The following is a 16,249-nucleotide window of genomic DNA, read 5'->3' as shown; positions in this document are numbered from 1 at the left end:
GTGACCTTATCTGAGACTCGCTACATTGGGGAGATAGTACTTGAAGAGAGCATTTCCTGTAGCCAGGCAGGAACCCCACTGGAGCAATAGAGACATCAACCCACCAACAAAACAGTTTTTATAAAGATTTTTTCGCTTTTCTGAGACAGGGTTTCTCTGTGTAACCTTGGCTGTCCTAGAACTCACGCTATACACCAGACTGGCCTTGAACTCAGAAATCTACCTGCTTCTGCTTCCCAAGTTCTGGGACTAAAGGTGTGCATCACTACTGCCCAGCTACCTGCATTCCTTTTAGACAGGATAAATTTTGGGTCAAATTTTTGCTGGGCAGGGTGGTGTGCACCTTTAATCCCAGCAATTTGGAGGCAGAGGTAGGTGAGGGGGATTTCAGAGTTCAAGGTCAGCCTGGTCTAGAGAGTAAGTTTAAGGACAGCCTGTACCACACACACACACATACACACACACACACACACAAACCCTGTCTCATAAAACCATTAAAATTGGTTTTATTTACTGGGGCGGCTCTTCCAAAGGTCCTGATTTCAAATGCCAGCAACCACATGGCGGCTTACAACCATCCACAGTGAGATCTGGTGCCCTCTGGTGGGTGCTTGAAGACAGCTACAGAGTACATACATATAAGTAAATCTTTTTGTTTTTGTTTTTGTTTCCCCCCCCCCCCCCCCCCCCCGCCTGAGATATGGTTTCTCTGTGTAGCCCTTGCTGTCCTGGAACTCACTCTATAGACCAGGCTGGCCTCGAACACAGAAATCTGCCTGCCTCTACCTCTCAAGTGCTGGGATTAAAGGTGTTCACCACTACTGCCTGGCTACCTAAGCATTACTTATTCACTATGCCTCAAGATCCAGGTCAGAAACTTCCATCTTCCAGTCTCTGTAGGTCCCCCCCCCTTTGGGGAGACCCTCACTTAGTCTTGGGATGATGCACACCCAAGGACCTGTGAGAGACTTTACGCAAGCACACGAAGCAGTTTAAAATTGGAGCTCCAGGATAACAAGTATCTCACACAGGAGACAGAGGAATCGACCACGAAGCTTGGAAACCAGGGGTCTATATAGGAAACGTCAGGGGGATTTGGCCCAGTTACACACAATTGGCTGATTCAAACATTGGCAGGAGGAATTGTCATGCAGTTACATCAGCAAGCAGTACATGCAGATCTGGGCATCAGCAATGTAGGGAGGGAGGCTGATCTTTGTTAGCAGGAAGTCTGGTCAACATTAAACTACACCATTCGTCCCTTTAACCTTAATTATGGACTCTGAGGAGTTCTAACTCCTTTCAAATTCCCTTCATTCCCCTCTTCTTCTGCTAAATAATTCTAATCTTTGAATTTTAAAAGTTGGTATCTTCGTATGGGGAATGGTAATTTTATTCTCCTTCTATTTTAACTATGGGTTGATAGTGTCATTGGAGAACTATAAGCTGCACTGCATTTACCCTATCCCTAATGAAAGCAAGTCCTTTATTTATTAAACATGGGCCAAAGATTAGAAACAAACATATAACAAGACTTGGCCCGGTGAGGGCAGAGAATAAAGTGGTCACACATGGAGACTTAGAGTCCCATGATTCGAACCATCCCTGTTGTGTTTTTGATCTCGCTTTTTCTTTTCAAGTCTCTCTCTTAATTTCTGCATAGAATCCCTGACTACTATTGTGTGGTCTGCATAAAAACAGCACTCTTCTTCTAAGGCTGCACACAGTCCTCCTTCTTTTAAAAATAACAAATCTAAACCTCTTCTATTCTGTAACACTGCTTCAGATAAGGAGGTCAAAGATTTCTCTAAGGCATCCATGGATTTTTGCAGCATCTCTAAGTCTTCATTTATAGCTTCTTTTAGATACTGAAAAGACTGAGCTCCTTGTCTACCTTCAATTAGGGCTGTTATGCCTGTCCCTACTCCCACCTCAAGACCAGCTCCCAGCATCATAGCTAGGGTTAGGGAAACTGGTTCCCTTTTTATTCTCTTGCTGGTATACTCATCTTCTAGGTAGGAAGCAGGGTGATAATACATTCGGGGTAGAAGCTGAACCATGACACAGAAATCATGAGAGGGCTCAAAAACACTAGTTGATACGCAGGGGGTAAGTCCTGTGTTGCAGGCCCATTGGAGAGGGTACTAAGTAATAGCTGGTTTCTGTCCTGCTCACAGAGTGAGTCTGGACACATAGATGACGATGGGAAGGGGGAGGAGTCCCTATGCAAAGACTGGGACTCTCCCCTGACACTGTTACCTCAATCAGGGTTAATTTCTTTCCTATCCCCCATGAGCAGGAAGCATGATTACTGGTTTTATTGAAATCCCCATTATAGGTGACTCCTTCATAATAGGTGGGACCTGAGGATAAGCATAAGCAGCAGTCAATAGTAGCTCTGGATCAGTGTTGTTAAGGGCATTGAAAGCTCCTTTAACCAGGTTTAACACTCTCTGCCTCATAGAGGGATATGTAGGGATTATGGTCGAGGGTCCATGAGGAATGACGGTGTTAAGGGATCTCACAGTTCTTGGGACAGATGGGGCAGTTACAGGAGTCTGGGGCTTGGGCCTCGCAGGAGGGCCTTGTTCTGGGAGGATCTTGTTAGGTCCTATTGGAACTGGGGATGGTATTTCTATTTTGAATTGGATTGATATCAGGGACCCAGGTTTACTCCCATGGTTATAGCAAACCAGTCCCCAGGACAACCCTTGGGAGCCAGGTAGTCAAGAGGGTTCATTTTCCTGTGTCAGTGAACTGAACTACAGTGTAGTCTAGGTCCCTAGGAGAACATGGCTTGCCTGCATATAGAGGAAAGGTGTCATGCCACCCAAGTCCTTGATTTGCAAAAGAAAGGGTTATTTGATCAGTTGAATCAACTGACCATTTCCAATCCCCATCATTGGAGGTTACACACTCCAACTCCTACAAAAGAACTCATCTGGCCTTCCACAACCTCTAGAGTTAGTGGCTCCAGGGCAGGCACAAAAGCCCTTGCTTTGAACAATGTTAGGAGGACTACTCCTAGCAGTGGGGTTTGTGATTCGAAAACAAAACCCAAGACGTGGCCACCAGGTGCCCGCAGGCGTGATGGTTTGGGTGCTACTTATAATTTTTCCCGTGTTGGTATCCATTACTTGCCAAGTCAGTGTCCGAGGGGCATGGGGATTGTCAATCTTCGGAGGTATGCAAGCAACGCAGGCTCAGTTTAGAAGGATTATCAGTCTTTTTCAAGATCCACTCATCTTGATAAGTCCCTGGGGGGGGGGGGGCCTTCTTGATTTGTGAAGCATGAACCCAGGCGGGGATTCCCTCTACTTTCACAGCGGTGGGTATAGTCAACAGCACCAGGTAGGGTCCTTTCCACCGTGGCTCGAGGTTCCCTGCTCAGCGCCTTCGCACCAGGACCGTGTCTCCCACTTCAAACTGAAGCAGCACCAGCAAGTCACGAGCAACATAGGTTTCTTTCAACTGCTCCCAGATTTCTTTTCTCATGATCTCCAGTGCCTTCAGCCAAGCTAGGAGGCAAGATGGGGGAACAGGGGAGTGGAAACATCAGGACAGGTTTTACTCTCTGCAGTCATATAGATGGGAAGGGGCGCCCCAAAAATTAGTTCAAAGGGTGTTAGACCTGAGGCTCCAGGAGTATTTCAGACCCAGAATAGGTCTTAAGGGAGAGGACTGTCCAATCATTCCCGCGGGTCTCTAAGGTCAATTTAGTCAAGGTCTCTTTTAGAGTTCTATTCATCCTCTCTACCTGCGCTGAACTCTGGGGTCTGTAGGCACAATGTAATTTCCAATTTATCCCCAGCTGTCTGACCAATCCCTAACTTACCTAGGCGATGAAAGCAGGTCCGTTGTCTGACCCAATTACTTTAGGTATCCCTAAACGGGGAAAAAATTCTTCAAGTATCTTCTTGGCCACCATGTTACCCATCTCTCTTTTGGTGGGGAATGCTTCAGCCCACCATGAGAAGGTATCTACAAAAACTAGAAGGTATTTATTTCCATATCTGGCTGTTTTGACCACTGTAAACTCAATTTCCCAAAAAGTCCCTGGCCTGTTTCCTTGCAAGTGTCTTCAGACATGAGTCCTGTTCGACCCAGCATTGGGGAGCGCACATGCTCGACAGTTCTTTATCAGGTCCTCTACTGCCTTCTGTAGTTGAGGAATATAGTGAGGGGATCTATTAACTAGTTTCATCATCTTTTAGGTTCCCAGGTGAGTGAGGTGGTGTATATTAGTCAAGTACTCCAGCCCCTCTTCTTTTGTGAGGATCCATTTTTCTGGGATCTCTTTGACTGACTGGGGTTTGGTTTTAATTACCAAAGTCAGTGGCGCTTGTGCTGCCTCTTTAGCTACCTGGTCTGCCATCTGATTTCTGCTTTCTATTGGTCCCGTTCCCTTTTGATGCCCTGGGCAATGGATGATTACCACCTTGACGGGCAAATGAACAGCTTCTAGCAAGCTAAGAATTTCTTCTTTATTTTTGATGTCTTTCCCAGTGGAAGTCAGTAGTCCACGTTGTTGGTAAATCGCCCCATGAACATGAGCCATTTCAAAGGCATACCGGCTGTCTGTATAAATATTGTCAGCCTTCCCTTCTGCTAGTCTCAAAGCCTGAATTATGGCAATAAGCTCTGCTTTCTGGGCTGATGTCCCTTCAGGCAGGCTGCTGGCCCATATGACAGTCTTCCGATCCACTACCACTGCCCCAGCTCTGCACTTACCTTCTACCACTAAGCTGCTTCCAGCAGTGAACCAGGTCATCACCCCAGGCCAAGGTTGGTCAGTTAAGTCTGGCCGAGTCCCAGTTTCATCAGCCAGTATCTCCTCACAGTAATGTATGGGAGTTTTGTCAGCTTCAGGCAGTAAGGTGGCGGGGTTAAGAATGGCAGGTGGAGCAAAGGTCAACCATCAGTCAACAACAAGCTCTGGTAGTGGGTCATTCGAGTGTTAGTCATCCAGCGGACTGGGGGCTGTCGAATGACTCTCTGAATGGTTTCCGGGGCCACCACTGTCACATTCTGGCCATAGTCAGTTTATCACCATCTTTTACCAACACAGCAGTAGCCATCCACTAGCCACAGGATCCATTTTCTTTGACAGGTAGGCTACAGGGCGCCTCCAGGGTCCTAAAGTTTGAGTGAGGACCCCCCTGGCCACTCCATTTCTCCCTTCAATGTATAGGGTGAACGGTTTTTTTAAAATCAGGCAGTTCTAGGGCAGGGGCCTGTAGCAGCATCTCTTTGAGGGTCTCAAAAGCCAATTGATGTTCCATAGTCCAAATTAATTCCCTTTTTTCTTTTGTTAGGGGGTATAAGGGGGCTACCAAGGTAGCAAACCCTGGGATCCAGAGTCTGCAGAATCCTGCCATCCCCAGGAATTCTCTTACCTGTAGAGGGGTGGTTGGGGTCGTGACCTGTGTCACTGTCCGTTTCCTAGCTTCTGTGAGCCATCGCTGAACATTCTTCAGGATATATCCCAGGTAGGTCACCTCAGTCCAGCATAGATGTGCCTTTTTAGCCAAAATCTGGTACCCCAACTCACCTAACTCGGCCAGAAGATTTTGAGTCCCACTTTTACACTCCTGGCATGTTTCTCTGGCCAAAAGAAGATCATCCACATATTGCAGGAGGGTCACCTGTAGAATATCAGCTGGAAAGGGGGCTAAATCTCAATGTAGGGCTTCATCAAACAGAATGGGTGAATTTTGGAATCCCTGAGGCAACCTAGTCCAGGTAAGCTGTCCAGTTCTTCCATTCTCAGGGTCTCGCCATTCGAAGGCGAACAAGGACTGACTGTTGGGGTGTAACCTCATGCAAAAGAAAGTGTCTTTAAGATCTAACACTGTATACCAGGCTCGTTCAGGTGGCAGCATGCTAAGCAGATTATAAGGATTTGGTATGGTGGGGTGTATGTCTTGTACTCTCTTATTGACTTCTCTACGGTCTTGTACGGGGCAATAGCCATTCTTTCCTGGTTTCTTTACCAGGAGGAGGGGGGTATTACAAGAAGACTTACAGGAGACTAGGATCCCTTCTCGGAGTAGTCTGGTGATATGAGGGCATATGCCTTCCTGTGCTTCTTTGCCCATGGGGTACTCTCGGACCCTAATGGGAGTGGCCCCAGACTTAAGCTCAATCACCACCAGGGGAACTTGTCTTGCCATTCCCATTCCCCCTATCTCAGCCCATGCCTGAGGAAATTGAGTAATCCAGTCCTGTAACCCCTCAGGGGGTGTTACTTCTTTTTGCTAAATCCGATATTCTTCTCCTAATTGTAAAGACAACCTAAGGTCTGAGGTGGTGCAGTCCCCCACCAGGACAGATCCGGTCCAGAGGGGGCAAAAGTTATTTGTGCCTTTAACTTGGTTAATAAGTCTCTTCCTAGTAGGGGCATAGGGCACTCTGGGATGACCAAGAATGAGTGAGTTACTAGTTTCTTCCCTAGGTACACCATCCAAGAAGTGGTCCATGGGTAGGATTTCTTCCCCGTGGTCCCAATCACTAGCGTCTTTTCATTTTTTATCTTACCCAAAGGGGTTTTAAGCACCAAGTATTCTGCTCCCGTATTGACCAAGAAACTTATGGGGGTCCTCTCCACTTGTAATATTACCCTAGGCTCAGGGAGGGGAGCTGAGCCCTGTCTCCCCTAGTCTTCATCATCCTCGAGGGACAGCACCTTTGTCCCTTGCTTCTTCTTGGGGTACTTGCGGGCCCAGTACCGTTTGTCTCTACAGTGTGCACTTTCTCCAGGTGCAGTAAATCTCTTCTGGGTCCCCTTGGCCCCTGCCATTTTCCATCTCCCAGGTCCCCTAGCTGCCTAGTCCTATCTCTTTTATTTCTGTCTACTACTGCGGCTAGTATTCTAATCAGAGTCTACCTGTTTCTTGTCTCTCCTATCCTCATCTTCTCTCCTTTCTCTCTTTTCTCTTTCTTATTTCTCCTCTGTCTCCCTTTTATGATACACTTTCTCATCCTCCCTAACCACATCTCTTATAGTATAATCTTGTAATCCCTCAATCTGCTGCAATTTTCTTCTGATGTCAGGGGCTGACTGCCCAATAAAAGCCATAATCACAGAGGCTCACTGCCCTTCAGACGTAGAGTCAAAAGGGGTGTCCCTTCTGTAAGCCTCCATGAGCCTCTCCAGAAAGACTGAAGGGTGTTAATCGCCCCCTGCATGAACTCTCTTACCTTAGTCAAATTTGTGGGCCTTTGTGCGGCACACCTGAGACTCACCACTAGAGCCCAACGGTAATTGGCCAGTCATTCCCTACCTTGTGCCATGTTATAGTCCCATTGAGGATGCATCAAGGGGAATCCTCCATCTATCCAAGCCAGGGTCTGGACAGGACGTCCGGCATTGTCACGGACATTCTTCTGAGCTTTGAGGAGAATTCTTTCTTTCTCCTCAGTGGTAAACAAGGTTTGTAAGAGCTGTTGACAGTCGTCCCAGGTAGGCTGATGCGAGAACATCAGGGACTCTATTAGACCTGTAAGCCCTGCAGGATTTTCTAAAATGGGAGGGTGATTAACTTTCCAATTATAAAGGTCAGAGGAAAAGAAAGGCCAGTACTGTAAAAGTTGTAAGTCATTCTGGTCATCTGGGGGTGGCCCGACAGCCCTAAGGGGAAGCACTACAGTGGAGTCGGCTGGTCCTACAGGGGTGGCTCCCTGTCAACTCCTTGTCCCCACAGAGGGACCCCTTCCTCTGGCTCCAGGGGCCAGGGCTGGAAAGGGGAATGGCATAGCCAAGGGTTGGGGTTCCAGTACTGGAGCTTGAGGGTAGGGTGAGGGCAGGGGAGTGGGCCATTCAGGGGGATTCTTCTATTTGAGGGTAGATCTTAGGGGTGGGTGCAGGTGAAATGTTGTGTTTGCCATCTTCTTCAGGCTGCGATTTCAGTTTCTCGTTCGCAGCACTTTCTTGGACACCCAGGATCCTGGAGCTGGAACAATGTGGTGGGAGGAATGGCTGGACTCACTGAGGTGGGGATCGCACCAAGTCCCCCCCATACCATGATGTACGACTGTTGGTCTGGGTGTGATCCCGGTCCTTCCTGAAAAACAATGGCCTTCACGGCCCTGATGGTAGGCAAATTGAAAGTTCCTATGAGCTGCCAGCCTACCCCAAAAGCAGGCCATTCTGAGGTACAGAAGGTCTGTCAAGGTTTTTTCTTAATTTCTACTGACAAATTCCGTCCTCTTGCCCTAACATCCATCCAATGGTCCTCAGCCAAAGACAAAGGGGTTGTCACGGTCTGCCTCATGGCAAAAAACAAAAAAAACACAAGAACAGAACAACAGACTCTAGCATGTCCAAACACACTCATCCGCTTCTGGACTTAAACAAACAGCCAAACTCGACCTCTGACAAGGTGGGATTCCGCTTCCACTCCCTTCTCGGTAGAAGTAGCACTCCGTCCCCTTCGTTCCGGGAAAACTACAGTCAGGCCCCCTGACTGTCTCTCACCCTTGGAGCATCCTCTAGGGTTGCAGCCTGCGGTACTAGGAAGTCTCCCTCCACAGCCACTGGGTCCTCACTGCCCGCAGTGGCAGCTACTAACAAACCGAAACCAAGATACAAACACAGCATCGTCACACTCAGACACTCAAGACTCACACAGACATACCTCCAAGGGATCTTCGGGGTTTCTGGGTGCCACTAAAATCCCAGACGAGCACCCACAATGTAGGACCCCCCCTTTTGAAGAGACCCCCACTTGAGTCTCAGGATGGCACACACCCAAGTAAACACAAGAGACCGACTTGATGCAAACACACAAGGCAGTTTAATATCAGAGCTCCAGGCCTACATGTATCTCACACAGGAGACAGAGGAATCTGCCACAAAGCTCAGAAACCAGGGGTCTATATAATCAAAGTTAGGAGGATTTGGCGTGGTTACACATGATTGGCTGATTCAAACATTGGCGGGAGGAATTGGTGCATGGTTACATCAGCAAGCAGTATGTGCAGATCGGGGCATCAGCAATGCAGGAAGTCTGGTCAACATTAAACTACACCATTCATCCCTTTAACCTTAATTATGGACTCTGAGGAGTTCTAACTCCTTTCAAACTCCCTTCACCTCAAGATCTGGATCACAGGTGCTCCCTTAGAAACTTGATTGTAGTTTGTTCTAGATATAGTGAAGTTGCCAACCAGTAATAGCCATTACAGTGCTTATGTTAGTATGTGTTTGAGTATATATGAGGTTTAAGTGTGTGTGTTATGTATGTGAGCATTACACTGTGTGTGTGTGTGTGTTTTCATGTGTATGTGTTCTTATGTGTGGTTATATATGTGAGCATTGTGTGTGTGTGTGTGTGTGTGTGTGTGTGTGTGTGTGTCAGAAAATTACTTGACAGAGCCAGTTTTTCTTTCCATGGGGGTTTCAGGGATCATACTATAGGCTATGAGCTTGTGTGGCAAAGTCTCACTCACTGAGCCATCTTAGTGTTCCACAGAGTTTGTTGTCTAAGTAAAGAGCAGACGAAAACTTTCCCCAGCAAATACTTTAGATGATCTACCCACATGGCAGTAATAGTCAATGCTCTAGAAGTGTGTGATCAAGGAGTTCCTACATTTACCACATCCCTAATATCTGTCACCTAGTAATGGCACATTTGATGCCATCAGTTTCATTAACCATCTCGGAATAATGTGGGTGAGCATGGTGAGTGTAGACAAATCTAATCTGTCACTCCCTGGGACAGGACGTCAGAGTTTGATTTGGGGACCTGTGACACCAAAGGATCTTAAGAACCTTAAGAGTCTTAGTCACAGTAGCCATCAGTCATGTACTAGGATTAACTTAGTGAAAAATATAAGAAGCAACTTACAAAATTCAATCTACAGATGCAATGCAATCCCCATCTCATTTCTGTTACTGAGCAGAACACCAATGGCTTATGTTCTAAGATCAACAATTTATAAATGAAACCTGATAAAACTGCAAAACTTCTGTAAGGCAAAAGATACTGTCAATGAGACAAAATGGAGGTCTAGAGATTGGGAAAGTATCTTCACCGACCCTACACCTGACAGAATGCTAACATCTAAAATTTATAAAGACCTCAAGAAGTTAAACATGAACAACCCAAAAAATCTAATTAAAAAAAATGTGTCACAAAGCTAAACAGCAAATGTTCAACAGCCAAATAATGAATGTTGGTAAAACACTTAAATGCTCAAAGTGCTTCAGTGTTCAAATGTCCTTACTCAAAGGGAAATACAAATCAAAACTAATCTGAGGTTCCATTATACACCCATCAGATTGGGATGATCAGAATTCAAGTGATAGCACATGCTGGCCATCATGTAAAGGAAGCAGAACATTTCTCTTATGCTGTTGGGAGTGCAAACTTGTACAGCCACATAGGAAATCAATTTGGCAGTTTCTCAGAGAACTGGGAATATTTCTACCTCAAGATTGAGCCATACGACTCCTGGGTATATAACCAAAAGATGCACTACCATATCACAAAAATATTGTTCAACTATGTTCATAGAAGCCTTATTCATAATAGGCAGAAACTCAAAAACAAAAACAAAAACAAAAAAAAACAAGATATCCCTGAACTGAAAGATGGATAAAGAAAATGTGGCACATCTAAACTATGCAATAGTATTCAAAGGATGGCATACTATTCAACTATGAAAAACAAAGACATCATGAATTTTGCAGACAAATGGATGGATCTTGAGAATATAGTCGTGAGCAAGAAAACCCTGTCCCAATAGGACACACATGATATGCATTCACTTGTAAGTGGATATTAGCCATAAAATGCAGGATACTCACTCTACAGTTTACAGACGCAAAGAAGCTAAACAGAAGAAAGGCACAAGATAGGATAGAAGGAGAAATAAAACAATCATAAGAGGCAGAGGAAGGGAGAGTACTATGTGGGAGAGGTGATGATAAGGGGAATTGGGGGTGGGGTGGGGATTTAAGGGGCATCTCCAGGATGAGACAGAGACCTGAAGAAGAGAGGTGACAATCAATGGATATGACCTCAGCTGTGACTCACAGCACTAGGGAAGTTAAACCTGAAGAGGTGATCTCCTGTAGCTAGGCAGGATCCCTATTGGAGTGATAGGGGCACCAACAAACCCGGAAAAACTTGACCCAAATCTTATCCTGTCAAGAAATGCAGGGACATGTGATGAAGCAGAGACTGAGGGAATGGCCAACCAATAGTGAGCCCAACTTAAGATCATTCCCAAGGATAAGCACCAGTTTCTGACAGTATTAATGATAGTCTGCCATGCTTGCAGACAGGAGTCCAGCAATGCTGTCCTTTCAGAGGCTCCACACAGCAGCTGACTCAGTCAAATGGAGACACCCACAGCAAAGCAATGGATGAAACTTGGGGATTCTTATGGAAGAATTGGAGGAAGGGTGCAGACCCCAAATGGAACAGGAACTCCCCAGGAAGAAGAGACAACTAACCAGTCTCTTGCTACTCTTAGAAACAGAACCACCAACCAAAGAACATACACTCTGGGCCTAGGCATCTCCCACATATGTAGCAGATGTGCAGCTTGGTCTTCTTAGGGGTCTGGAACAACTGGAGCAGGTGATGTTCCAAAAGCTGATGCCTGTACCTGGGATATGTTTTAGACTGTCTTGTCAGCTTTAGTGGGAGAGGATGTGTGTAGCCTGAGAGACTTGAGGTTCGAGGGTTGGGGCATAGCCAGTGGAGGCCCGCTGACTCAGAAAAGAAGGGGATGGGGCCTGGGGAAAGGACTGTGGGATGCTGTGGCATGTAGGAAGCAGTGAAAAGGATATAAAGTGAATGAGTAAAAATAAACAAATACATGAATGTGTGTGTGTGTGTGTGTGTGTGTGTGTGTGTGTGTGTGTGAATCAAAGATTTTACCCAAACCTTTTTCTGAAACAGTAAATACTAGAGTATGTAGACATATACATACAATATAACACATCCCAACAAAAACAACAGATTTCAACTGGAAAGCTTGCTAATTACACAGAGGGAATTTCTACTTTTCCTAAAGTATTGTAAAACTTTTATGTTCCTACTCTTTAAAGTAGAACTAGTATGAACTTTTTTGTAAAAAGGAAAAAATTAAATAGCTATGCTTTTCAGTATTTTTGCATTTACATTAAATGTTTTGTATCTATTTATTTTGATACAAATGTACATGCCTTTATAATGCATGAAATTATTATTGCAAATATATAGATGCAAATATAAAATTATTTAGATTTATAATTGCCAAAAAACAAGAAATCACTGTGAGTGGGTTCTTACATTCACCAGGTCTAAGTTCATTTTATAGCCTTCAGGGACAAAGTCTACTTTTTATCAAAGTAGACACTCAATAACACTACACTGAGGCAGGAGGATTACTGAGACGTACAGGCTAGCATAGGCTATACAATGAATTGCTGATAGCTCTTAAGTATACTGTGAGAAATTACATGGGAAAAAGTCCAAAAGTAAGCCAGCCAGTGGGGCACACACCTTTGATCACAACATTTGCGATAAAGAACTTTATCCAGGGGACAGAGCAAAAGATTTCTGTGTTACATAAAAAAACTGTGTAAGCTAGCTGTTTCTCAGTTACTGTTGAATTCACATTTATATGACTTTAAAATAATTTATCATAGTCTTTCTATTACTCTAGTAGAAATCCTCTGTTGTCATCTCAGCAAACTTAGACTGTCATAGATGTGTCAATGATTTAGAAAAAGTCTTGGCCTAGGTCTCAAATGTAGGAAAAACAAATTTTTACAGGGTATAAGAGCTTATATCACATATTGTCCCATGTTAGTTCTGTCCTAAGAATTGTATGTCCAGTTTCCACCTGCCTCTGATTCCCCCTGGTCACAGACTACCTGAGTAATTATGGCCACAGGGATGCTATGTGGATAGGACAGAGACTGTGATATGGAGGTGGACCTCACTGAGCTCAAGGTGTGTTCACATACAGGAATGGTTCAAGATGTTTCCTACTCAGTCCTACTGGGTTTTTCTTTCTGATTTAATTTTGTCCAGTGATGTGGTTTTGTGCTTGGAAGTGCAGAGAGAAATGTACAGTTACATGCAGAAACAGCCACAATGATGGTGTGTGTCCTCTTCTTATACTGACAAGACTTGATTTGGTATTCTCTATCAGGGAGCCACATTCTTCTCTTGAATTTCATCATGAGCTCAGAATGACCTTGGCCTTATTAGGCTCTTCTACCTTGAAATCATATCCCTCTCTCTGTCACGACTGAATATTACTGAAATGATTTTCTTTGTCTTTCTCTAAGTGCTTAGAGAATCCCTTAGAGACCCTTGCAATGACTCACTTCAAGCTATCACAGTCAGATATGAGTTGTCTGTCTCTATATCCAAGAGTCTATCAGCTCAAAAACCTTGATATGACTGCTGTCACCTTTTTCAATTTAAGTCATGGACTTCTAGGAAGTTTGCTATAAAGACTGACAGCTACACAGCAGAAGCTACAATTGAAGGGTTGTATGATTATAGGCTTCCAAATTGATGTCCTCCTGCCTGCTCTGAACCAATGTTCCCAGTTCCATGAGGTCAATTTTCTGAATAACTTCTTGTCCATGGACAGTCTGAAGAAGCTGATGGAAAACATTTGCAACCTGAGATAGCTGACCAAGGAACTATTCCATGCCTCCTATGACGTCTATGATGAAATCGGTAATGTCTTTCCACATAGATTTGCCCAACATTGTTCTGCCCAAGGTTATAAGGAAGCCAAAAGAAATATGCTTTGTGAGAAGCAATTGTGTAGTTTGTGGAGGATTCTGTGTCTACAATTTGGAGTCTACACCATGTTTCTCAGTGAGGTCACTGCTGTACTCTGAGAAATCAAAGACAGGGCTTACGGGATTCATTAAAGATAGAGTATGTGTATTCCAGCATTTTTGGATTTATTTCTTTTTTTATTTTATTCAATATATTTTTATTTATATTTCAAATGATTTCCCCTTTTCTGGCCCCCCACTCCCTGAAAGTCACATAAGCCCCCTTCCCTCCCCCTGTTCTCCCACCCAACCCTTCCCACTTCCCTGTTCTGGTTGTGCCTTATACTGCTACACTGAGTCTTTCCAGAACCAGGGGCCACTCCTCTGTTCTTGTACATCATTTGATGTGTGGAATATGTTTTGGGTATTGCAGTTTTCCAGGCTAATATCCATTTATTAGTGAGTACATACCATGATTGATCTTTTGAGTCTGGGTTACCTCACTTAGTATGATGTTCTCTAGCTCCATCCATTTGCCTAAGAATTTCATGAATTCATTGTTTCTAATGGCTGAATAGTACTCCATTGTGTAGATATACCACATTTTTTGCATCCACTCTTCTATTGAGGGATACCTGGGTTCTTTCCAGCTTCTGGCTATTATAAACAGGGCTGCTATGAACATAGTGGAGCATATATCCTTATTACATGCTGGGGAATCCTCTTGGTATATGCCCAGGAGTGGTATAACAGGATCTTTTGGAAGTGAGGTGCCCAGTTTTCTGAGGAACTGCCAGAATGATTTCCAGAGTGGTTGTACCAATTTGCAACCCCACCAGCAGTGGAGGAGTGTTCCTCTTTCTCCACACCCTCTCCAACACCTGCTGTCTCCTGAGTTTTTTTTTTTTTATCTTTTTTTTTTATTTTTTTTATTCGATATAATTTATTTACATTTCAAATGATTTCCCCTTTTCTAGCCCCCCCCCACTCCCCGAAAGTCCCATAAGCCCCCTTCTCTTCCCCTGTCCTCCCTCCCACCCCTTCCCAGTTCCCCGTTCTGGTTTTGCCAAATACTGTTTCACTGAGTCTTTCCAGAACCAGGGACCACTCCTGCTTTCTTCTTGTATCTCCTTTGATGTGTGGATTATGTTTTGGGTATTCCAGTTTTCTAGGTTAATAACCACTTATTAGTGAGTGCATACCATGATTCACCTTTTGAGTCTGGGTTACCTCACTTAGTATGATGTTCTCTAGCTCCATCCATTTGCCTAAGAATTTCATGAATTCATTGTTTCTAATGGCTGAATAGTACTCCATTGTGTAGATATACCACATTTTTTGTATCCACTCTTCTGTTGAGGGATACCTGGGTTCTTTCCAGCATCTGGCAATTATAAATAGGGCTGCTATGAACATAGTAGAGCATGTATCCTTATTACATGGTGGGGAATCCTCTGGGTATATGCCCAGGAGTGGTATAGCAGGATCTTCTGGAAGTGAGGTGCCCAGTTTTCGGAGGAACCGCCAGACTGCTTTCCAGAGTGGTTGTACCAATTTGCAACCCCACCAGCAGTGGAGGAGTGTTTCTCTTTCTCTGCACCCTCTCCAACACCTGCTGTCTCCTGAATTTTTAATCTTAGCCATTCTGACTGGTGTAAGATGAAATCTTAGGGTTGTTTTGATTTGCATTTCCCTAATGACTAATGAAGTTGAGCATTTTTTAAGATGCTTCTCCGCCTTGGATGCACTTTAGAAAGAAACAATTCTTTGGTTCCTATTTGAAGGAGTTTTAGTGATTTGGAGAATGAGGGCTTATTTTCTGCCTAAGGTCAACAGTACAGACCTACCTTGTCACAGCAAAAGAGATTTAAAAATGGTACTGTCAGGTTTGCCCTTCCAATATCCTTCTGTTGCCTTCTCCTTCCATCTTCTTTCTAGATTTTTCAGAGTAAATAACATGCTCAGTGTTTCTAGATTATATATACTTCAGCTTCCTGAGACTCTGTTCAAACTCCTGAGACTGTTCAAACTACTGCAAAAATATTCTTGGAAAGATGGCTCCTGGGGGCCAACACTGGAGGGGGTCTTCTTTTTGTAGGTTCTCCATAAGGCAGCATAGGTGGAAGAGCATCAGCAGAGCATAAGCATTTTATCTTATGAGATATTTAGGGTTCCTGTATAATAATTAAATGTTCACTTATCAAAGTCTAAGTTACTTTGCTACTGTAGCTGATCTGCCTCCTTTGCTCCTCTGAGGTTCGATACTGGGATCGAAGGAATTTTGCACCTCATCTTAAAACACCAAAGGAATAAGTGAAGGATTAATTGCTAGAACTTTTTCCATCTTGTCTACATGCATCTTGATTGTCAGACTAGGAATGAGTTTGGTTCAATAAACTTTATTAAACCAGGAGAAAAGAAAAGTGCTCACTCACAGAAGGAAAATATTTTACATAAGTACATATGAATAAACTCACAGAAAATCATAAATGGATTCATGAATGTGGATTT

At 44.3% G+C, this 16,249-nt stretch overlaps 1 pseudogene; it reads right to left on the bottom strand.

The window, feature by feature from the left end:
• Positions 1 to 4,911: 4,911 nt before the first annotated feature.
• LOC127680395 (uncharacterized) lies at positions 4,912 to 8,599 on the bottom strand (annotated as a pseudogene).
• Between the last annotated feature and the right edge of the window lie 7,650 nt (positions 8,600 to 16,249).

This window comes from Apodemus sylvaticus, chromosome 3 (assembly GCF_947179515.1).
Source record: "Apodemus sylvaticus chromosome 3, mApoSyl1.1, whole genome shotgun sequence".
Lineage (NCBI taxonomy): Eukaryota > Metazoa > Chordata > Mammalia > Rodentia > Muridae > Apodemus > Apodemus sylvaticus.
The sequence above is the reverse complement of the archived record's forward strand: the minus strand, read 5'-3'. Positions and strand labels throughout refer to the sequence as shown.